This window comes from Lissotriton vulgaris, chromosome 1_2 (assembly GCF_964263255.1).
Source record: "Lissotriton vulgaris chromosome 1_2, aLisVul1.2, whole genome shotgun sequence".
NCBI lineage: Eukaryota > Metazoa > Chordata > Amphibia > Caudata > Salamandridae > Lissotriton > Lissotriton vulgaris.
Genome location: NC_141686.1, coordinates 172,273,876 through 172,296,887, shown reverse-complemented (window position 1 = coordinate 172,296,887; position 23,012 = coordinate 172,273,876). Strand labels below are relative to the sequence as shown.

The 23,012-nt window shown below is 44.3% G+C and overlaps 1 protein-coding gene across 1 annotated transcript in view; it reads right to left on the bottom strand.

The window, feature by feature from the left end:
* Nucleotides 1-16,921, bottom strand: part of LOC147734782 (interferon-induced protein with tetratricopeptide repeats 5-like) — a 104,429-nt gene extending 87,508 nt beyond the window's left edge. Inside the window, exons 1-2 of the mRNA XM_086953063.1 lie at nt 16,776-16,921; nt 11,702-11,847 (exon numbers count right to left, since the gene is read on the bottom strand). The gene's annotated coding sequence lies outside the window, so the exon portion shown is untranslated. The remainder of the gene's footprint in view (nt 1-11,701; nt 11,848-16,775) is intronic.
* Nucleotides 16,922-23,012: the final 6,091 nt, after the last annotated feature.

Here is a 23,012-nt window from a genome sequence, read left to right as displayed (position 1 = left end):
CAGTTGAGGCAAGTGTCCGACCGTAAGAGGAAAGACGCTGTGCCAGTTGAGGTAGCAATTACAGTTAGACTGTGGCCGTACAGTCAGAGAAAAGTGATCGCTTGGACGGAAGTAGTCATTTTTCGATGTATGAATGAAAACGCATGTGAGATCGTGAAACGAGTTGAGAGACGAGGGAAGCTGCTGAAGAAAATAGAAGTGACGTCAGCGTAAAGCAGCGCTGAGATTGGTCGGTTGGCATAGAACTGTGCTGGGATAGGCGGATTAGCGAGAGTCGCACAGGGATTGGTGGTTGTTATCAAGACGCAAATAAGTAAGAAATATCATACGTGATCAAAATGAAGTGTTTTAAGGGTTTAGGAAAAATCTTTAAAAAGAAAAGGAGAAATTTACATGCCGGAGAAGAAGCTCCACCAGAAGGCACACCAGCATATCATATGGCAGTCAATGTAGGCTTACACTCGATATTATGGATTTCCGAGTGGCACAGGCTAACTGAAGGGCAAAAAGAACTGGCGTTTCCAAGATTTGGAACGTTTAAATTAGAAGTGTTGAATCAACTGAAGGCGACGATGCTTTCAATGAGACCTCTACCGAGGCCAACACAATTCGAAGCTCTTGGTGTGTGGTTTAGAACAGCACACGAAAGGGGCGTAAAGAGGCGCCAAGAAAGGGTGAGAAGATCGGTAAAGGCGGTGCAGGATGCTAAATGGGACGATGAAGCTAAGAAATGGAGGGTGCAGAAGATAGAAGCAGATAAACTGTACCCGATGTTGGAAGTTGCGGGAGAAAAGAAACCTCTAGAACAGGAAGATGAGGAAAGCGAGTCGGAGGAGGAACTGCTAGAGAGGCTATTGACAGACAGACCACCTCCGTACAGTGGGGAACTTGCAAGTCCCATATTGCCGCAGACAGACGGAACTAGGTGGGGGGAATATAAGTCGATCCCAGTAACAGAGTGGGACGCTACCAAGGCTAAGGAGATACCCCAAATTAGTTCAGAACAGAGAGTAGTGGGAAGATTTGTGGTCCAGAAGGCTCCAGAGACGCAATGCGCTAGGTCGTACCAAATGCCGGACGCTTTACAGGTCCCGGTCACCATAGGCCCTATTGTGTCAATCTACAACCCGGAAGGGGTCCAGCAGGATGAACAGGCGCGATGGGACAGTGAAGGAGCAGAGAATAGGAATGCCACAATGAATACCCACAGGCAAATACGAGCACCAATAAGTCGGAGTACCCCATTAGATTCTGCAACGGGTCCCAGAGTAGAACAGCGAGGTCGAAGAGGGTCAATGGATTTGAGGGGTCCTAAACCGAAAACCCATAAGGAATTAAGGGAATACCTGAGAGAATGGGACGCTGCCGAAGAAGCGCGGAATAGAAGTTTAGAAACGGGATCCGAGTGGAGAGAGCAGGATAACAAGATTCTCTCTCATTGTGGAGCGGGTGAAAGCAGCCCCGAGTGGGAGAGAGGAAGTCAAGAAAGCAGAAGAGACATTTGTCCTACTGATAACAGCAATAGGCTAATATGCGAAGATAGAAGTACAGGGTGTGGCGAAGTGCCTCGCGTCACCTTCAGTGAAGGGGAACGTAGGACACAGGAGTACCGGAATACCTTTAGGTGCACACACCATGCCCCGGGTGAGGAGGCGAGACATTGGAGTCACGGAAACATGGAGAGTCGCGAAGCGTCTCGACATGCATCTGGTGATAGCGGTCGGAGTCATGAAAATATAGGGAGTCGCGAAACGTCTCGCCATCCATCCGGTGATCACGAAAGAGATCGCGGGAGCATGGGGAGCCATGAAGGTCCTTATCGTTTATTAAGCGACACCAGACAACCAGCAGGTTATAATGGGTTAGAGCAGAACGGTGAATCCTATCTCATAGCCGGAGAGACCGAGCCTAGAAGACGGAATGTAGGGTCGGAGGATAGAGCATTATTCCACCATACCCCACGTGAGGACGGAAAGGCTTGGGATCTCGAGGGGTGGGAACGAAGAGAAGGAAGCAGAGCTCCTCATAACTCACCTGTGCTCAGGCGTAGGGCGCATAGTGGAGGGGAGAGAGATATGAGAGAAGAACACAGAACTGAGATGCTGAAAGCGGAAATAAAAGCAAAACGACTTGACGTAATGAGTTTGAAGGCAGATCTGGATGAATTGATTGATGGTACAGTGTCATTAGAGAGATTAGCCTCGTATACACCAGATGAGATATTGTTCTTATCGAAAGATATTACTCGAAGAGCGAGGTCAGCTCATGAGAACTTATCTAATTTGGCAAACAGGTACATGGTAGACCTGTCACGAACTAGGGCTTTACAGAGCAACCATAGGCTAACATGCACGGATCAGGATTTGGATGACCGTAGAACGATCGCGCTGAAGGTTCACATAAGGGAATTGATCATAAGTATCAGGATATGGAGAGATCTGGATAGATGGGAGGAAAGATGGTCCAAGAAGGGCTCCGTCAGACGGAGTGTGCTTGAGAAGTCCCAGGACGCAGACTTGATGAGAATGGAAGCCTTCCCGTTGCGAGAAATCGCGAATGGAAACTACGTTCATGTGCCCTGGAGTAGGGGGGATTTGGCGGCATTTACCAATTCCTTCCCAAAGCTTAGGGATAACCCTGTTGAGTGGTACAAGCAGGTAGAAAGATTCGTGAAGATCTCGAAGGTACTGTGGATCGATTTGAACACACTGTTCGATATCGTAGTACCCGGAGACTTGTGGACGGCGTGCAAGCTTAGTGTTGACTGGCCCACTTGTGAGCCAACGAGAGAAGCCAGGACGAATGGTCCATCTCATAGAGTCATGGAAAAATACGAGAGGGTAATAACATGGCTAAAAGAGAAAGTACCGGTGCAAGACATAGACTGGGTAAAGATAGATCGAACTACTCAGGAGCCGAAGGAGACAGTTCATGAGTTTTACGAGCGATTGCTGAAAGCATTCAAGCAGTACAGCGGATTAGATGTGATGGATCCCAAGGATATAGGACAGTTTGTCTCAAAGTTTGTCCTCGGATTGAGACCAGAAATATGCCTAATGATCCAGCAGCATCTGATCTGTTGGCAAAACAAACCTTTAGACGAGATTCTGAGATACGCAAGGTATTGTAGTGACGAGATAGACTCTAAGGCAAAGAAGCTTAAAGAAAAGTTAATGCTAGTGCAAATGCAAGCTGCTGGGAAGGATAAACAGCGGCAGCAGGGAACAGGAACGCCGACAAGGAAACAAAATAATCAGAGCAGAGATGAGGAAGAAAGACCAAGACCGAGAATGGATATCGCGACACTGAAAAAGACAACAAGATGCCATCAGTGTAATGAGGTGGGACACTGGCGACGCGAGTGTCCTTACAATGTTGAGTCAGGGGAATTAGAACAGGAGGAGGAAGAGGTTCAGCACAACGTGGTTAAGGGAGCCACAGTCCCGAAGGGCAAGTTTGTCAAAGGGGGGACTCAGACTCCTCGAGCCCCGTTTCCTCAACCACCTCGCATCTCAAACGGAGGGAAAACCTACAGACAGATGCCATTGTTTGTAGGAGGAGAGGAATGCTACTACGTTGATCCTCTTACAGGGCAGCGGGCGAGTAGGGAAGAAGACTGTACTCTAGGAGCCGCCTTGGAAGTAGATCAGAGAGGACCATACGTAGAGGCGGAAATAGCGGGATGTCCTACAACCTTTTTGGTGGATACAGGGGCCACCCGATCCACGTTAAGATCTGCGGTAGTCCCGGGTCTGCCAATATCGGGAGAAACGGTACAGGTGGTAGGAGTCGCGAACAAAAGGATGACAAATCCCTTGACCGAACCAGTGTCAGTAAGAATAGGGAACTACAGTGATGAACATCAGTTCGTGATCTGTGATTCTAGTCCTGTGTGCTTACTAGGGAGAGATTTGCTATGCAAACTAAATTGTACGATACATTGCACACCTGAAGGAGTAGAAGTGCAGACCAATGATGAGGATGCTGATTTTAAAGTCATGAAGTCGCAGGAATGCGTGGAACTATATCCTACCTTAACAGTGGAGGAGCTTCCACAGGACTTGAGGGAGAAAGTGTCAGCTGAGGTGTGGGATTTTACTGGAGAAGAAATAGGCTTGATCAAAGGAGTGGAACCAGTAAAGATCTTGGTAAGACTCAATGCTGAGTATCCAAGGACACCACAATACAAGTTGACACCAGAGACGATTGCAGGAATAAAGCCTGTGATCGAATCCATGATTAAGCAGGGAATACTGAAGGAGATCGTGGGTAGTCCATGTAACTCCCCGATCATGGGTTTGCAGAAACCTAGTGGAAAATACAGAATAGTACAGGATCTTCGGAAGATTAATAATATTGTTGTCTCATGTTGTCCAGTGGTACCGAATCCATCAGTGATATTATTTCAGATACCGTTCCAAGCTGAATGGTTTACAGTGATAGATTTGTGCCAGGCTTTCTTTTCGATACCGTTGGATGAAGAGAGCCAATATCTTTTCGCTTTCAAACTGGAAGATCGCGTTTTAACATGGTGTCGTATCCCTCAGGGGTATACAGAAAGCCCGTCGATCTTTAACCAGTTATTGAAACGAAATCTTGAGAGTCTAGTACTGCCCAAGAATTCAGTTCTGGTCCAGTACATAGACGACCTCCTGGTTGCGTCAGAAACTGAGGAAGCTTGCAGAGAAGACACCATCACCTTGTTAAATCACTTGGCCGAGAATGGACACAAGGTGTCTCCAGGTAAATTGCAATATTGTAAGACTGAGGTGCAATACTTGGGCCACAGGATTGAAAAGGGGAAGCGGAAGGTGTCTCCAGACAGAATAGAGGCGATTATGAAAATGAACGCGCCTACAACACAAAGAGAAGTCAGGATGTTTCTAGGCATGGTCGGTTATTGTCGACAGTGGATAGCCAACTTCTCACTGAAGGCAAAACCGTTATTACAACTGACGCACAAAGGAGTAAGTGATCCGGTACCATGGGACAAAGATTGTTTGATGGCGTTTTTGCAGCTGAGGGAGGACTTATGTCGTGCCCCGGCTTTAGGAATGCCTGATTACACCAAGCCATTTTTGCTTTACTGCTGCGAAAGAGAGGGATGCGCTTTAGCGGTATTAGCACAGGTCCACGGAGATGCGCGCAGGCCAGTGGCTTACTTTTCGGCTACATTAGATCCAGTAGCCGCAGCGTTGCCCGGATGTCTCAAATCCGTAGCTGCAACGGGTGTCAGCATTGAACGATCTGAGAGCGTAGTTATGGGTCATCAGTTAGAGGTGTATGTACCACATTCTGTAGAACTGTTAATGACCAGGACTAAGACTCAGCATCTGACGAATAGCAGGCTCACACGCTACGAGCAGGTCATATTGGCTGCCGAGAATGTGACCCTAAAGAGATGCTCTGTTTTGAACCCTGCAACCTTGATGCCACTTCCGAATGATGTGGAAGATGAAAATTGTACAGAACATGACTGCCTCGATGTGACTGAACTATGTACCAAACCGAGACCTGATATCGTAGATGAGCCATTGACAGACCCAGACGAAATTTTCTTCGTTGATGGTTCATGCGTAAGAAACGATGTCGGTCAGCTGAGAGCAGCTTATGCAGTATGCACGATTACCAGAGTTATAGAAGCCGCTTGCCTGGAAGGAGTCCACTCCGCACAGGTAGCTGAAATTGTGGCTTTGACTCGTGCTTGCTTAGCAGGCGACAGACTTCGAGTCACTATATACACCGATAGCCAGTATGGTTTCGGCGTAGTTCATGATTACGGGCAGTTGTGGTCTCAAAGAGGTTATATGACCTCCTCGGGTTCTCCGATTAGAAATGGAGAATTCGTGAAACTTCTGTTAGAGGCTTTACAAAAACCTATGGCCATAGCTGTGGTCAAATGTGTAGCTCACACCAAAAATGTTGATTTTGTATCGCTAGGAAACCGATACGCAGACGAAGTAGCGCGTTATTGCGCAGAGCAGGGATATTCTCACACTGACGTGAAAGTGGGGGGAATCCAGGAGAGAACTGAACTGACTATGTTATTGGATACTGTAGATACATGGGATGAGTTGAGAGCAGTACAGGAAAATGCACCAGATGAGGAGAAAAAGGGCTGGGAAACAGCAGGGTGCGAAAAAAGTGAGATGAATTTTTGGGTTTCTGCCGACGGAAGGGCAGTTTTACCAAATGAACTCATTAGTCCAATGGCAAGAAAATTGCATGGATCAGCACACATAGGAAGAGATGCTATGGTGAGAGTATTCAGACAAACGTGGTTCAATCCTAAGTTTAGAATAGCGGCAGAAGCAGTGTGTCAGCGATGTACGATCTGTCAGCAACTAAATGTGGGAAAGAGAACACCAGTTACCTTGAGTCATATAGGAAGGTCTGGGGGGCCTTTCAATAGGATGCAGATTGACTTCATAGAAATGCCTCCATGCAACAGACTCAGATACGTTTTAGTGATTGTCTGCATATTTTCTAGATGGGTTGAGGCTTACCCTACACGTAGGTGCGATACACTTACAGTAGCAAAATTGTTGCTTAGAGAGTTGATACCGAGGTTTGGGGTGCCATCCTCTTTGGAATCGGACAGAGGAACTCATTTCAATAGCGAAGTGGTGAAGATGCTGTGTTCAGCTTTGAATATTGATCAAAAGTTACACTGCAGCTATCGACCAGAAGCTTCAGGGATCGTAGAGCAAATTAACAGTACTATCAAGTCCAGACTGGCTAAAGTTTGTTCGTCGACATCCCTGAGTTGGCCAGACGCACTTCCAGTAGTTCTTATGAGCATACGTAGCACACCTAGAAGAACAGGCCTCTCTCCACATGAAGTGCTAATGGGGAGAGCCATGAGATTGCCATCGGTTCCGACTGCAGCGCTAGTGAACATCACAGACGATTTGATCTTGGACTACTGCAAGGGACTATCTGATGCCGTTAATTCTGTGTCCCTCCAGGTCCAGGCTGCAGAGGTTCCGTCAGTACAAGACTTGTGCCATGACCTGAGTCCAGGAGACTGGGTCCTGGTGAAGAAGCATGTCAGGAAGAACTGCTTAGACGTGCGTTGGCGAGGACCGTTTCAAGTCATACTTGTAACGAATACCGCAGTGAAGTGTGGAGGTCTGCCGAACTGGATACATGCCTCACACACCCGAAGAGTGCCAACACCTCCAGAAGACACAGCTCCTCTCTCGGATGAGAATCCGGCGGGAAGCGGAGGAGCCATAGAGGGGAAAAGCCAAGCTGTGGAGGTGATCGAAGAAGCTGAAACTGTGTTGGAACAGGACGACGAAGGTCAGGACACGAGTGGGTCCAAAGTCGCCTCAGGAGAAGAAAGTAATTGGGAGTCCGACACAGACATCGAGCAAACTGAGAGTGACCAAGAGACGGGTCCTGGAACAAGGAGTGGAAAGACGGAAAGCGACAAAGCCGTTTGGCCGGAGAGAAGGAAAAGACCAAATTCGGAGGGAAAGAACGAAAGAACTCTTGCTCCTGTCGCTGAAGAGTCGGATCAGGAGGAAGAAACGACAGATTCAGGAACTGAGAGTCCACGAAGATCAAGAAGGGTACGTGTGCCCTGCAGAAGGTACGCCACCCCAGAGTGGACTTATCTAGCAGATGTATTGGGGACAGAAATCTGGGAGAGTGAAGAGCGTGAAAGTAATCGATCTCGATCCATTTGTGGCAGTGGAGATATGGATGTTGGCACCTGGACTCGAGACTGAGGGGTTACTGACTTTCACACTTCCCATACCCCCACGTTTGAGTAGAATTCAAGATCTAGTGCTAAAAAGATTACAGTTTCCAACAGCTGGTCAACAAATGACAGAAGAAGAAGAAAAAGTTATTCGGTTTGAACTATTAATAATTGTTGTGAAAGCTGCAGGTCCGAGAATAATTGTTGATGCATAAAAGACTTTTGTACGTATGTTATAAAGAAGAAGATAACCTAGCACCGAGTGGAAAGAAGAATAAAATTAGGGATTACATTTAGAGGACGGAGAAGGGCTAGGGTTGTCTGCTGCTAAGAAGAGAAAAGACATTGTTGCGAAAAAGATACCTGTTGATAGAAAGCACTTTAAAGACTGTGAAAACAAAAAGCAACTGAAGACTGAACAGAGAGAACTTTTGCTAAAGAAACGAGGTACGCTGTTTTGATAACATGGAGAACGGCAACCCAAACAGGAAAGCTAGATGTATAGTAGGTACACTTATAGCGATAGTGATATTTCTCATAATTACAGTAGTTACAATATCGTACATAATAGGACATGAAAACGATAAAGAAATGGCAACTGTAAAATTTGTAACGGCTTTGAAACCTGCTCTTGTGGGAAAGAAGGAGGAGAGCACTGTTATACGTGAAAAGGCGTTACTTGCAGATGAAGCTCGTAGATTACATATAGACGAGTCACAGGGAAATTTCAGGTCAAATGCATATGCCAAGTTATTGTACGAATATATCGATGCCATGGAGGCCAAAGATTGCTACGTTTGTATGCAATTGCCGGCTTCTGTAGACGAAGGCATTAGGTATCACCATCTCCCATTGACTTATGGGATAACATGTAGTTTACTGCTTAGTATATTTTATGGTAGAGAAGGATTCGAGTACTACTTTTCAAATTATGATTCGGTACTGCCTGAAGTTCCGAATTATAAACAAATGAATAAGTGGGACTACTACAAAAAGGAGGATAGACTAGCTAAATTCTTTCTTCCTTGGGACACATTAGATACATCATATGCACGTAGAAATAATCTGACTTGCAAAGTATCAGAAGTGGAGAAAAAGTTTATAGCACAAGTAGATGACCGATGCAGACGGCAGAGAATTCTAAAAATGTCAGGACAATGGAAAATAGACTGGACAGAAGAAGAGAAGGCACATAAAAAGAAAGGTAGCAATGGTCCAATAGCATTGGATAGAACGCAGAAAGGAAAGTTATGTTTAGCTCGAAGCAAGACGTATTACGAGAGTGAATTTGTAGGTGAAGTTAGTTGCGAGCACTCTTTTAAACTAGAGTATTACACGAAAGATTTTATGAAGGGAATGCAAGCTATTCCGAATGTGTATTTTGTATGTGGGAGAAATGCCTATGTAAAACTACCTGACAATTGGTACGGTTCGTGTTACTTGGCAATTGTCTTCCCCAAAATATATCATGCAAAGGATTTAGCGATTATAGAAGGCAAGGTTTCGAGGAGGACGAAAAGGGAAGTAGGAGATGCAGAAGTAGTAGGAGATGTATTTGGAGCGATGTTTCCATTGTTAGGCTTGATTCTTAACGATGTTAAGATTAGAAGGTTAGCGACAGTCGTGGATAGATTGTCTGCTAGTACTGCAAGATCATTAATGTTAGTAGAAGGAGAGATGCAGTCGATTAGAGCAATGGTTTTACAGAACAGACTTGCTTTAGATGTAATATTAGCAAAGGAAGGCGGAGTTTGTAAAGCTTTGAAAGTTCAGGAATGTTGTACTTATATTCCTGATAATTCAAAACCACTTGAGAAAGTCATACAGAACATTACACAGATTCATCAAGAAATTGAAGATTTATCAAAAGTAAATGTTTGGGAAAAAGTAGGAAATGGAGTGGGAAAAGTTGGAAGTTGGTTTGCTAATCTAGGTAAAAGTATAGTTTGGTATATTTTAAAGCCTGTATTAATAGTATTAATTTGCATAATTACATTATTAGGATTAGTAAAACTGTATAAGTGGTATAGGTCGAACAAGTTACAAAGATCGATGAGAGACCAAGAGAGGAGACTAGCTGTCCTACAAGATCAGCAGTATAAAAGTCTGAGAACACTTGAATCGATAAAAAGAGGAACTGATGTAACTAGTTCAGTATAAAATGATGTATTCAAATTGCTTTTAGTGATGACTCCTAAAAGTCATCAAAGGGGGGAACTGAGAGAGCGCAATTTGAATGCAGAGTATATCGTAGTCATATTTGGACGTATATGTTATAAACGTAGGAATGAAGCGTATATCGTAATGTAAAGTTGACAATTATAACATAAAGCCAACGAATATGATAACATGCTATAGGAAATGTAAATGTATTCACATGTTAAAATGCATTAGATTTAGAAGGCCTGTATACATGATGGGTATATGTAGAAATGTAGAAATGCTTAAGAAATGTAGAACGTACACAGTAGAATTCGCGTATATGTGTAACTCTAAATAGGAGAAGCGGCGAGAAATGTAATGTGGAAAAGCATAAACGCACATGATAATGTAACCAAGGAGAATGCATAAGTTATATTCTATACAGTTGTATTCTATATATTATATATTTTGATGCAGAATGTATTTAAGTATAATTAGGGCGTTTGTTAAAAGTACGAATATATAAATGTAGGCCAAAGGTTATACTGTATAGAGAGTTTCTGTAGGAATGCTGGAAGAGTTTAGGTCATTTGTGTTTGTAACCTGACTGACCAAGAGTTCGAAGGAGCATAGTCACGAGAATGTAATTTAGAGGGTTTGTAAAAGTTGTAAATAGCTTGATGTGGACGTGAGAGCCGAGAAGTCTAGCACTTGTTAGATTTAAGGTGACAATGCCGGACGGAACTTGTTGCTCGAACGTGAGGAGAGGCATATGTTGAAGTGGACTATGTTTTGACAAGACCATTCACATGATCTAGAAGGTTAAGAAGTGTACAGATAAGTTAAGGCCTTGTCCAAGTTCCTATGACACTTGAGCCGAAAGAGTCAATAAATGTCGACGAGGAGATGATGAAGATGACATCGAAAGGAGAAGGGTCAACTTAACGAGCGACGCAAGGAACGGACCAATGGAAGAAGCAGGAAGTTGACATCATCGGGGGAAGTCCGTGGTGGGCGTCAAGGGGCGTTCCACCCACACTGTGATTGTGTATTTTAGGGACAGCACCCCGGGGAGGAGAGAGCAATCAGAGCAATCAGGGAAGAGCAATTGGCAATTGGGAGATTAGGAACAGCGAGACGAATTGCTCAGAACAAGGGCGAAGGGTAGATGCCTTGAGCAGATGCGCTAGGACATCAGAGCGCAAGGGAGCAGTAGGCCGAGGACCCTTAGAGAGCGGATGGGTAGGCAGATAGGGTACTGCTTCTGAAAACTTAAGATTTCCTTTAGAGGCTAAAGAGAGTTTGAACTTCTTTGGAAGTCAAACTGCTGACACCTTTTTAGGGAAGAAGCTGGCGAAGTAGGGTTGACATTTAGTATAGAGTAGGGACAGATTAACTTGATGATTGTTTTATCTTACTGCAGATGACGCAGAAGGAACCACTTCACACCGAAGCTTAAGAGCCTGATATTGAAGTTGATTTTGTAAATTGTATACTTTGAGGTTTTATCCTGAGTGGATTGTATCGTATTCAAATTAATCTTTATATAAACTCTTAAAACTTTATCAGTTGTAAGTGGTTCTTCAGAGTGGCGTCAGTTAATGGGGTTTGTCTAACCAAGGCGGGGGTGGTCCTTTCCTCAATGACAGATAAGAGCGGTCCAAAACAGACGAATGGGATTCTTTATTAAACTTATCATACCCATAAATTGATACCAAAATCTCATTCCCCGCAGTACACATGCTAAGCACAAAGCAAGAGCAGTCTCTGGACAAGTGCAGACTTAGCTGCTCTAAAGACTAAACCCTACAGCCTTTCCCTAGTGCTTCGCTTCCCATTCTCAGCGCTCACCTGTCTCCGCTTGGGCTCGACTATTGGATTCTTCCTGCACTTCTCAGCTCCCAGTCCCCAGCAAAGGCGTCTCCGCACAAGGGATCCGGCCGGTTCCTCTTCCGCTTCGACGCTTCTGCTCCTATACCTTCTGCATTTCTTGAATCCTGAAAAGAGGAAAGAAAACAGATCAACAAACGGTTGCTAAGCAACCCATCTAAAGACACAGTAATGTTTATTTAAAGACCATGAACACGGTAAGAGCTCTTTTTATTTACTTTAAAGACTGAACTCGCTCTAAGATTCATTCTGAAGTAAGAGAACTTTAAAAGATCACAGTGACTTGAAGGAAAAAGCCAAGCAGCGATTTACATTTAAAAAGGGCAAGCAGACTTGTAATTGCCTAAGGAGAATTGGTTAAAATCTCAGTGCTCTTGCAATAGACTGAAGGAGCTAGTGCTGTTATTTTATGAACTCCTTTTAAAGACTACAAGTTATTTCGTTCAGGTATGTACTGTTTCAGGGTTCAACTGGATAAACAATCAATGGCAGATGCAAATCATCCAACACTAATATAACTATGTTTTATTTGACACAGCACTAATTGATACAACATTATTTAGAAAAAAATGTTTATTGCATTATTTTTCTTTCATATGTATTAAACATCTGAATTCACCACTGAGTTGGACTTTTAATCTGTTCCTTGCGCAGAATGGCTGGCAGTCGTCCTGCGCCACTGGGCTCGTGAGTAAAACGATACCTCACTGTGTGGCTGTCCAATGCAGAATCGGCTACGAACTTATTTTTGAAAACCTTAACATTTGCTGTGCTATACCTTTAATCCCTTTAATCCCTATGTTTCTGGCCCTTTCCAGTAAGAGGTTCTTGGCCCACCCACACAAGTGAGGTATCACTTTATTCAGGAGACTTAGGTGAACACTGTGTTTGTGCTGGCACGGCGATCCCATCCAGAAATGTGTGAAAAATATGTTTTTTTTCAGCTAAATTTGAGGTTTGCAGGGGATTCTTGGTAGGAAAACGTTGGGAGGTGCATGCAAGCCATACCTCCCTAGACTACCCTGGGTGTCTAGTTTTCAGAAATGTGTGAGTTTGGTAGGTTTTCCTAGATGGCCGCCAAGCCCAGGCCACAAAACCATGTGCCCCACCTTGCAAAATCAGGTTGTTTTGTGGTAGGTAAATTTGTCTCCACAATACGTTTTGGGCCCCGCCCTGCCGCGGGCACTTGGCCTACCCACACAAGTGATGCACAATTTGTATCGGTAAACTTTGGGGAATGGTAGGTTAGAGGAGGTTTGTGGATCCAAGCAGATTCCAGACCTTTCCATCACAGGAATGTGAGGAAATGTTTTTTGTTTTAGGAAGATCGAGGTTTGCAACGGATTCTGGGTCACAGAATCTGGTGAGAGCCACAAAAGCCACCCCATCCTGGAAATCCCTGGGTATCTAGTTTTCAAAAATGTATAGGTCTGCTAGGTTTCCATGGGTGCCGCCAGAGCTAGGGTTCAAAATTCATAGCTAGGCACTTTGCAAAAAAAAAAAGGAGTCAGTTTTCACTGTAAAAATGCGGTGTCTCCTCGTTGTATTTTGGCCTTTTTCCTGTCTCAGGCACTAGGCCTACCCACACAAGTGAGGTACCATTTTTATCAGAAGACTGGGGGAATGTGGGGGTAGGGAGACATTTGTGGATCTATACAGATTCTAGTACTTTCCATCACAGAAATATGAGAAAAATGGGCTGTATTTTACAAAGTTTGAGGTTTGCAATGGATTCTCAGTAACAGAACCTGGTGAGGACCACACAACTCACCCTTTCCTGGATTGCCCATGGTGTCTAGTTTTTAAAAATGTGTAGGGTTGGTAGGATTCCGTAGGTGCCGACTAATCTAGGGTTCAAAATCCACAGCTACGCACTTTGCAAAAAAAGGGTACATTTTCACTGTAAAAGTGTGGTATATCCACAATGCGTTTTGGCCCATTTCCTGTCGCAGGCACTAGGCCTACTCACACACGTGTGGTACCATTTTTATCGGGAGACTTAGGGAAATGTGGGATAGGAGGAAGTTTGTGGATCCATGCAGATTCCAGAACTTTCCATCACAGAAATGTGAGGAAAATTTGTTTTTTTTAAACTAAATTTGAGGTTTGCAAGGGATGCTGGTTAACAGAACCTGGTGAGAGCCACACAAGTCACCCCATCCTGGATTCCTCTGGGTGTTTAGTTTAAAAATGTTTACAGGCTTTCTATGTTTCCTTAGGGGCCGGCTGAGCTAGGGTTCAAAATCCACAGCTAGACAATTCGCAAAAAAAAGTGCAGTTTTCAGTGGAAAAATATGATGTATCCACATTGCGTTGTGGGCTCTTTCCTGTCACGGGCACTGGGCCTAACTGCATAAGTGAGGTATCATTTATATCTCGAAATTTTGGGGAATGCGGGGTGGGTGGAAGTGTTGGATCCACACAGACTCCAGAAATTTCCATCAGAGAAACGTGAGGAAAATGTGTTTTTTTGAGAAAGTTTGAGGTTTGCAAGGGATTCTGGGTAACAGAATCTAGTGAGAGCCAAACAAGTCACCCCATCCTGAATTCCCCTGGGTATCTAGTTTTCACAAAGTTTTAGGTTTTCTAGGTTTCCCTAGGTGCTGTCAGAGTTAGGGTTCAAACTCCAGAGCTAGGCACTTTGCAAAAAAAGGGTACATTTTTACTGTAAAAAAGTAGGGTGTCCATGTTGCATTTCGGCCCGTTTCCTGTCACAGGCACTAGACCTACCCACACAAATGAGGTACCATTTTTATTGAGAGACTTTGGGGAATGCTGGCTGGGTGGAAATTTGTGGATTACGCAGATTGCAGAACTTTCCATCACAGAAATGTGAGGAAAATGTTTTTCTTTTACTAAGTTTGAGGTTTGCAAGGGATGCTGGGTAACAGAACCTGGTAAGAGCCACACAAGTTCCCCCATCCCAGATTCCTCTCGGTGTTTAGTTTAAAACAATGTACAGGTTTGCTAGGTTTCCTTAGGGGCCGGCTGAGCTTTCGATCCAAATCCACAGCTAGACAATTTGCAAAAAAAAGGTCAGTTTTCAGTGGAAAAATGTGATGTATTCACTGTGTGTTGTGGGCTCTTTCCTGTCACGGGCACTGGGCAAACCACACAAGCGAGGTACCATTTATATCTGGAAATTTTGGGGAATGCGGTGCGGGTGGAGGTTTGAGGATCCACACAGACTCCATAAATTTCTATCACAGAAACGTGAGGAAAATAGGTTTTTGTAGAAAGTTTGCGGTTTGCAAGGGATTCTGGGTAACAGAGTCTAGTGAGAGCCAAACAAGTCACCCCATCCTGAACTCCCCTGGGTGTATAGTTTGCACAAATGTTAATGTTTTAGAGGTTTCCCTAGGTGCTGCCAGAATTAGGGTTCAAATTCCAGAGGTAGGCACTTTGCAAAAAAAGGGTCAATTTTTACTGTAAATATGTGGTGTGTCCATGTTGCATTTCAGACTATTTCCTGTCACAGGCACTAGGCCTACCCACACAAGTGAGGTACCATTTTAAATAGGAGACTTTGGGGAATGCTGGGTGGGTGAAATGTTGTGGAATACGCAGATTCCAGAACTTTCTATCACAGAAATGTGAAGAAAATGTGTTTTTTTAAAACTAAGTTTGAGGTTTGCAAGGGATTCTGGGTAACATAACCTGGCGAGAGCCACACAAGTTACCCCAAGCTGGATTTCCCTGCCCTGGGTGTTTAGTTTAAAAAAAAGTATAGTTTTGCTATGTTTCCTTAGGAGTGGTACAAAAGGGGGGGTGATGGACGGAGCATCTGAGTCAATCAAACACTCACACCCAGGCAAAAGATCTGGGTTTAATCCATCACCGTTCTTTAGCCCACTCTACCACCGCAGTTAAGACATGGCTATATGGAAATCAGTCTGACCCTGTGCTTCATGGGAACAGTCCAGCCCGAACTACCAAGCCACGGGAGTCAAACTATCCAGGCTGAAGAAGGCTGATAGCCAGAAACCGGTCCTTGGATGCTTGATTCCGGTCTAGGAAAGACATGGCTTGGTAGTTCGGGCTGGACTGTTCCCATGAGGCACAGGGTCAAGGCTGATTTGCATATAGCCAGTGTCTGACCTAGGGTGGTGTGGAGTGCAAAAAAATGATGGATTTAGGCCCAGATATTTGTACTGGGGTGAATGTAAGACATTGTTCTGCATTCTGTCCATCAACTGTGTTTTTTGCATGTTTCCTTAGGAGGCGGCTGAGCTGGTTTCTAAAATCCACAGCTAGGCACTTTGCAAAAAAAGGGTACATTTTCAATGTAAAAGTGTGGTGTGTCCATGTTGCATTTTGGCCCTTTCCTGTTGCAGACACTAGACCTACCAACACATGTGAGCTACCATTTTTATTAAAAAAGACTTTGAGAAACAGGGGGTGGGTAGACTTTTGTGGTTCCACGCAGATTCCAGAACTTTCCATCACAGAATTGTGAGGATTCTTATTTTGCTAAGTTTGAGGTTTGCAGGGGAGTCTGTGTAACAGAACCTGGTGAAAACCACACAAGTCACCCCACCCTGGCTATCCCTGGACTCTTTGCCTACCCACACAAGTGGGATACCATTTTTATTGAGAAGCGGGCTGGGTGGAATTTTGTGGATCCATGCATATTCCAGATGTTGCGAAAAATCTAAGCACTGTTTCAAGGATTCACTGCCTGCTGTTTGACATGTGCCTTGTTTTGGCGAATTGTCAGTCGCATTGTTGGAATACATTGGTTTAAAGATAATCGCATTGTTGGAATACATGGGTTTTTTTGATAACCATTGAAGGACATTGAGCTTTTTGTAAACATTTGTCAATGCTTGTTTACAAATTGTGCTTGCAAACTATCATGTGATAGGTGGCACATGTCTTCCAAACTCTTTCTCTGCACGTGTAAACCGCCTTGCTAATAATACACGCGCTATGCACAAAGCAAGAGCAGTCTCTGGACACGTGAAGACTTAGCTGCGCTAAAGACTAAACCCCACAGCCTTTCCCTAGTGCTTCGCTTCCCATTCTCAGCACTCACCTGTCTCCGCTTGGGCTCGACTATTGGATTCTTCCTGCACTTCTCAGCTTCCAGTCCCCAGCAAAGGCGTCTCCGCACAATGGATCCGGCCGGTTCCTCTTCCGCTTCGACGATTCTGCTCCTAAAGCTTCTGCATTTCTTGAATCCTGAATAGAGAAAAGAAAACAGATCAACAAACGGTTGCTAAGCAACCCATCTAAAGACTCGGTAATGTTTATTTAAAGACCCTGAACACGGTAAGAGCTCTTTTTATTTACTTTATAGACTGAATTCGCTCTAAGGTTCCTTCTGAAGCAGCAAAACCTTAAAAGAGCACAGTGACTTAAAGGAAAAAAGCCAAGCAGCAAGTTACACTTAAAAAATGCAAGCAGACTTGTAATTGCCTAAGGAGAATTGGTTAAGATCACAGAGCTCTTGAAATAGACTGAAGTCGCTATTGCTGATATTTTATTAACCCCTTTTAAAGATGGCAAGTTAATTCTTTTAGGAATGTACTGTTTCTGGGTTCAACTGGATAAACAATCAATGGCAGATGCAAATCAACCAACACTAATATAATTGTTTAATTTATGTTTTATTTGATACAGCACTAATTGATACAGGATTATTTAGAACACAGTTCACAGTCCAGATTCTTAATTTTGGTACGTGAAAGAGGCTGTGATTTTAAAAGACAAAGTAATCTGATTGTATCTAGTAATTCTTCTGTGGCAAATTCTATCTAATAACGACTTTAAGATGCTGAGGTTCTGTAAATTACGAACTCTTTCGTTCTCGGCCTCCAATTTGTGATCGCCGCCATTTTATGTTGCCCTCACTCAGGCAACTCGGCGAACGCGATGGTTTTGTCATTTCTGCCGTTGCATGTCAGGTGGCTTCTTTGCCTATGTTTACTAACGAGTGTCAGGGTCTGGCCTAGTACACTAATTCCTGTCTGAGCTGATTAATCCCCGTCCGGACTACGCGTTGGTTCACACCATTGTTTCCTTTAAGCTATCTTATATGTTGCCCTTCGTTACATGTCTCATGCATTCTCCTGTTTCACAACTGTCCTTCTACAAACACGCAGCTGTGTTTTTCTCTGCTTGTAAATTGAATTGTGTGGATTCATTTGTGATTTACTTAAGGGGTCGAGTGACAAGCAGAACCGGGAACTTGAGTTGCCTAGGTCCTAAAACATTGTTTGTAACATTTGCTTATAGTTTATGCTCTTGTGTGATTGCATCTTGCATTGTATTATATCGTCTATAAACCTGTGCGCCACGGAGTTAAGTGGCAGTCTCTTTTGAACCTCGTTATACTGAAGACTTCTAAGACCACTGTACTAGCTGCAGCTAATAAATATCATCTTCTATGCCAGACGAAGAGTCCGTGTCTCTGTTTTGACAAGGCAGGTGAATCCCGGGGATTTCAGGCGTACTCTGCGCCGCCGAACCTTAAAGGTCCGGTTCTACAACTGGCGCCCAACGTGGGGCGACTTCAGTGGTAGAGGTTAAGCCCGAGGGTCATGAGGAGCCCCGCAAGAAAATTCCGGAGGAAGCGCACCACGTGATTGACCCCTGTATGTCGGAAGTGGACGGAAGGTCCTTGATAGCGCGGCTACTCCTCTCCGACGGCTGCTGACGGCTGCTGCCCTGACTGTCGCCCTGCCTTGGACCCTTCTGATGAATGTTTGGTAGAGCGAGACGATAGACGGACCTTCGCTTGTGTAGAACGATCCTTAGTTAAGTATTTGGTGGGTCGCTCCCACAGACCTTTGTTTTGTTTTGTTTTTGGTACATTCAGGTATTGCAATAGCTGAAGCCAAGGGGTGAGTACGATTGTACTGTTTTACTGATCTATACCCCTTGTTGTTTATGATCAGTCTGGAGAAGTGACGATGCCTGGGCTGAGTAAGTTTAAAAGATGTTGTTTAGGTTGTACTAGGGATTCCCAGTTAGAGGAATCGTGTCCGATCCCTCCAGTTGGAACTCCCACTTATGAACTATATTTGAAACACGGTATAGGTCCCATTACCTTTACCGAGACATGGGTCCGATACACGAAAAATAGTGGAACTTTAAGATGGCCCCAGAAGGGTAGCTTTGACCCCGCTATATTAGATAATCTGGAAGCGATTCTGTTTAGAAGAAAAACCCGGCCGGCAATGTTTGACTCTTTTCGCCTTTGGCGTAAAGAAGCCAAACAGAAAGAAATCAAACAAGCAAAAAAGGATAAGAAAGCACAAGATATGTCGATTTTACAGGCTGCGCAACAGTTTAAAGATACTGAAGTAGATGATGAGAAGGAGGTATCAGAGAGACAACATCGTATGGCGATAGATAAGTGCTATCCGATGTTGCCTACTTCCTTTTCGAATAAAAATAAGGAATTAGAAGAAGATTCCCTAATGTCTTGTTTATTAAATTCACCTCCGCCCTATGCTCAAAATGCTAATGCACCTCCGTTACCCCCTCCTGCCCCTCAACAAGCGGTTGCTCAATTACCGATTGTTCATCAACCGGCTCAGCCTATTAATGCTTCTTTGCCTGCTTCTGTTCCGTCTTCCCAGTCTGTGATTCAGCCCCCATCTTCTTCTGTTCTTACTCCTCAATCTGCTACGTTTCAGTCTCCGTTGCCTACTACATCTGTAATGCCTCCTATCCTCTTAAGGGATTCTCCTACTTCACAGAGGAGGATAGCAGATGCTGTTTCAAGTTTCTTCTCTCCTCTTCTTGGATCTTTAAATATGTCTCCAGCTTTCTCTAAACCTCAATCTCGTTGTCAACTTCCCCTGACGGACGAGAAAGTAGTTTTGGGTTCTCTTGCTCGCAAATGGATTGAGCATGGGTTAGAATATAGTACCGAAGATATCATGAGTTGCTTCTATCAATGGGGAGAGCCCACGCAGAGATATGTTTTTAATGTCATGTGTCAAACTCTTATTAGAGGTTGGGAAGATATGGAGTCAGATACAGTTCCTTCAGAACTATTAAAATTGCAAGCTGATTTTGATAAAGGTTTTATTGTAGGATCTCGAGTTGAAGAGGCAGTGAATAGACTTATTGTGTTTCGAACAATGTTCCTGTCCCTGTCTCTTTCCGAAGCTGATCCCGCCAATAAACAAGGTAGTAAGAATTATCCAATGCGTCAAGTTCCTCCCGTATGGAGAGAAGCGGTTATTGGTCCACCCCATGTCCCTGCTCATTTCCGGCGTATATGGGTCCACGAACCCTGGAAAAGATCTGAAGTATTGGCCCTTAAGCAAACTCTTCTGGACCCCCGTAAAAATCCTGCTGGATATTATAAAGAATTGTCCCAAACGGTTGACGCCTGTATTATGAATTTCTCTTTTACAGGGGGGGTGTTGTCCGATAGTATGGCAGGGTAGGACAAATTCAATTAGAAAGAAAATAAGGACCCGGTCACTAGTTTTTTGTTCTGCTATCTTTTTTATTTAGAGCAGAATCATACACTAAGGTATTTAGTCCTTAGATGTATATTTTTTGTTTTAGAAGAATGAAAAAGGAAAATTGCAACGATTTTTACAAAATTCTGACAGTCCGAAGAATTACTCACTGTCCTGCACAAAGACACATGTATTTACAAATGACTACAAACATACATTACTTTGAAAACCAAAAAGTTTAAACATTTATACAATTCTAAACAAAAGACATTTAACAAGTGAATTACTTATTTGATGAGAGTACCCTGTCCACTTTTTCTATGTCAGGCCACTAGGATGCAAATGTTTTTCTAGGTTTTGGCCTGATCGCGCAAAGGGCAAATAATGCAACAAACATTCAATTTTGATTATAGAAAACAAAGCCTTATGCGCAATAAAAAGACATTCGGATTTAAGACGAATGGGGGATAATAAGCCTGTAAGCCGACGCGTTTCTGAGCCTGTCTCTCTACTTGTTCAGGCTCTTCTTCAGGGCTTCGGGGCTGGGTACCTATGTAAATATAAGTAAAGGGCATAATAAGTTTTGGACCCTCATTTATGTTGTCACTGAAATAGTTCAGCTTGCGCTATTGTTACCTTTTTATTTCTCAGTGTGACATTTTTCTGTTCATGTAACCGATTTCTTTGGGGACTCCTTGTATTCTGCAATGGAAACAGTGATATAGTGTCTGTTTCCTAATGATATTTTATTGCGCTATTTATTAACAATCATCGTGCAACTCACTCACGTGTTTTCCAGGCAGAGCGTTTTCAATTGGGTTGTGGGTTTCGTTTTTTAATGGGAACAGTCCAGCCCGAACTACCAAGCCACTGGAGTCAAGCTATCCAGGCTGAAGAAGGCTGATAGCCAGACACCGGTCCTTGGATGCTTGATTCCGGTCTAGGAAAGACATGGCTTGGTAGTTCGGGCTGGACTGTTCCCATGAGGCACAGGGTCAAGGCTGATTTGCATATAGCCAGAGTCTGACCTAGGGTGGTGTGGAGTGCAAAAAATGATGGATTTAGGCCCAGATCTTTGTACTGGGGTGAATGTAAGACATTGTTCTGCATTCTGTCCATCAACTGTGTTTGTTGCAATTTTCACCCCAAGTGGGCTGGGTATGCTCAGACATGAGTCCCAGTCTCTCCACATCACTGGAGTCAAGCTATCCAGGCTGAAGAAGGCTGATAACCAGAAACCAGTCCTTGGATGCTTGATTCCGGTCTAGGAAAGTCATGGCTTGGTAGTTCGGGCTGGACTGTTCCCATGAGGAACAGGGTCAAGGCTTATTTGCATATAGCCAGTGTCTGACCTAGGGTGGTGTGGAGTGCAAAAAAACGATGGATTTAGGCCCAGATCTTTGTACTGGGGTGAATGTAAGACATTGTTCTGCATTCTGTCCATCAACTGTGTTTTTTGCAATTTTCACCCCGAGTGGGCTGGGTATGCTCAGACGTGAGTCCCAGGCTCTCCGCATCACTGGAGTCAAGCTATCCAGGCTGATAGCCAGAAACCGGTCCTTGGATGCTTGATTCCGGTCTAGGAAAGACATGGCTTGGTAGTTCGGGCTGTACTGATCCCATGAGGCACAGGGTCAAGGCTGATTTGCATATAGCCAGTGTCTGACCTAGGGCGGTGTGGAGTGCAAAAAAACGATGGATTTAGGCCCAGATCTTTGTACTGGGGTGAATATAAGACATTGTTCTGCATTCTGTCCATCAACTGTGTTTTTTGCAATTTTCACCCTGAGTGGGCTGGGTATGCTCAGACGTGAGTCCCAGGTTCTCCACATCACTGGAGTCAAGCTATCCAGGCTCAAGAAGACTGATAGCCAGAAACCGGTCCTTGGATGCTTGATTCCGGTCTAGGAAAGACATGGCTTGGTAGTTTGGGCTGGACTGTTCCCATGAGGCACAGGGTCAAGGCTGATTTGCATATAGCCAGTGTCTGACCTAGGGTGGTGTGGAGTGCAAAAAAACGACGGATTTAGGCCCAGATCTTTGTACTGGGGTGAATGTAAGACATTGTTCTGCATTCTGTCCATCAACTGTGTTTTTTTGCAATTTTCACCCCGAGTGGGCTGGGTATGCTCAGACATGAGTCCCAGGCTCTCCACATCACTGGAGTCAAGCTATCCAGGCTGAAGAAGGCTGATAGCCAGAAACCAGTCCTTGGATGCTTGATTCCGGTCTAGGAAAGACATGGATTGGAAGTTCGGGCTGGACTGTTCCCATGAGGCACAGGGTCAAGGCTGATTTGCATATAGACAGTGTCTGACCTAGGGTGGTGTGGAGTGCAAAGAAATGATGGATTTAGGCCCAGATCTTTGTACTTGGGTGAATGTAAGACATTGTTCTGCATTCTGTTCATCAACTGTGTTTTTTGCAATTTTCACCCCGAGTGGGCTGGGTATGCTCAGACGTGAGTCCCAGGCTCTCCACATCACTGGAGTCAAGCTATCCAGGCTGAAGAAGGCTGATAGCCAGAAACCGGTCCTTGGATGCTTGATTCTGGTCTAGGAAAGATATGGCTTGGTAGTTCGGGCTGGACTGTTCCCATGAGGCACAGGGTCAAGGCTGATTTGCATATAGCCAGTGTCTGACCTAGGGTGGTGTGGAGTGCAAAAAAACAATGGAATTAGGCCCAGATCTTTGTACTCGGGTGAATGTAAGACATTGTTCTGCATTCTGTCCATCAACTGTGTTTTTTGCATATGTCCTTAGGAGGCGGCTGAGCTAGGTTTTAAAATCCACAGCTAGGCACTTTGCAAAAAAAGGGGTAAATTTTCAATGTAAAAGTGTGGTGTGTC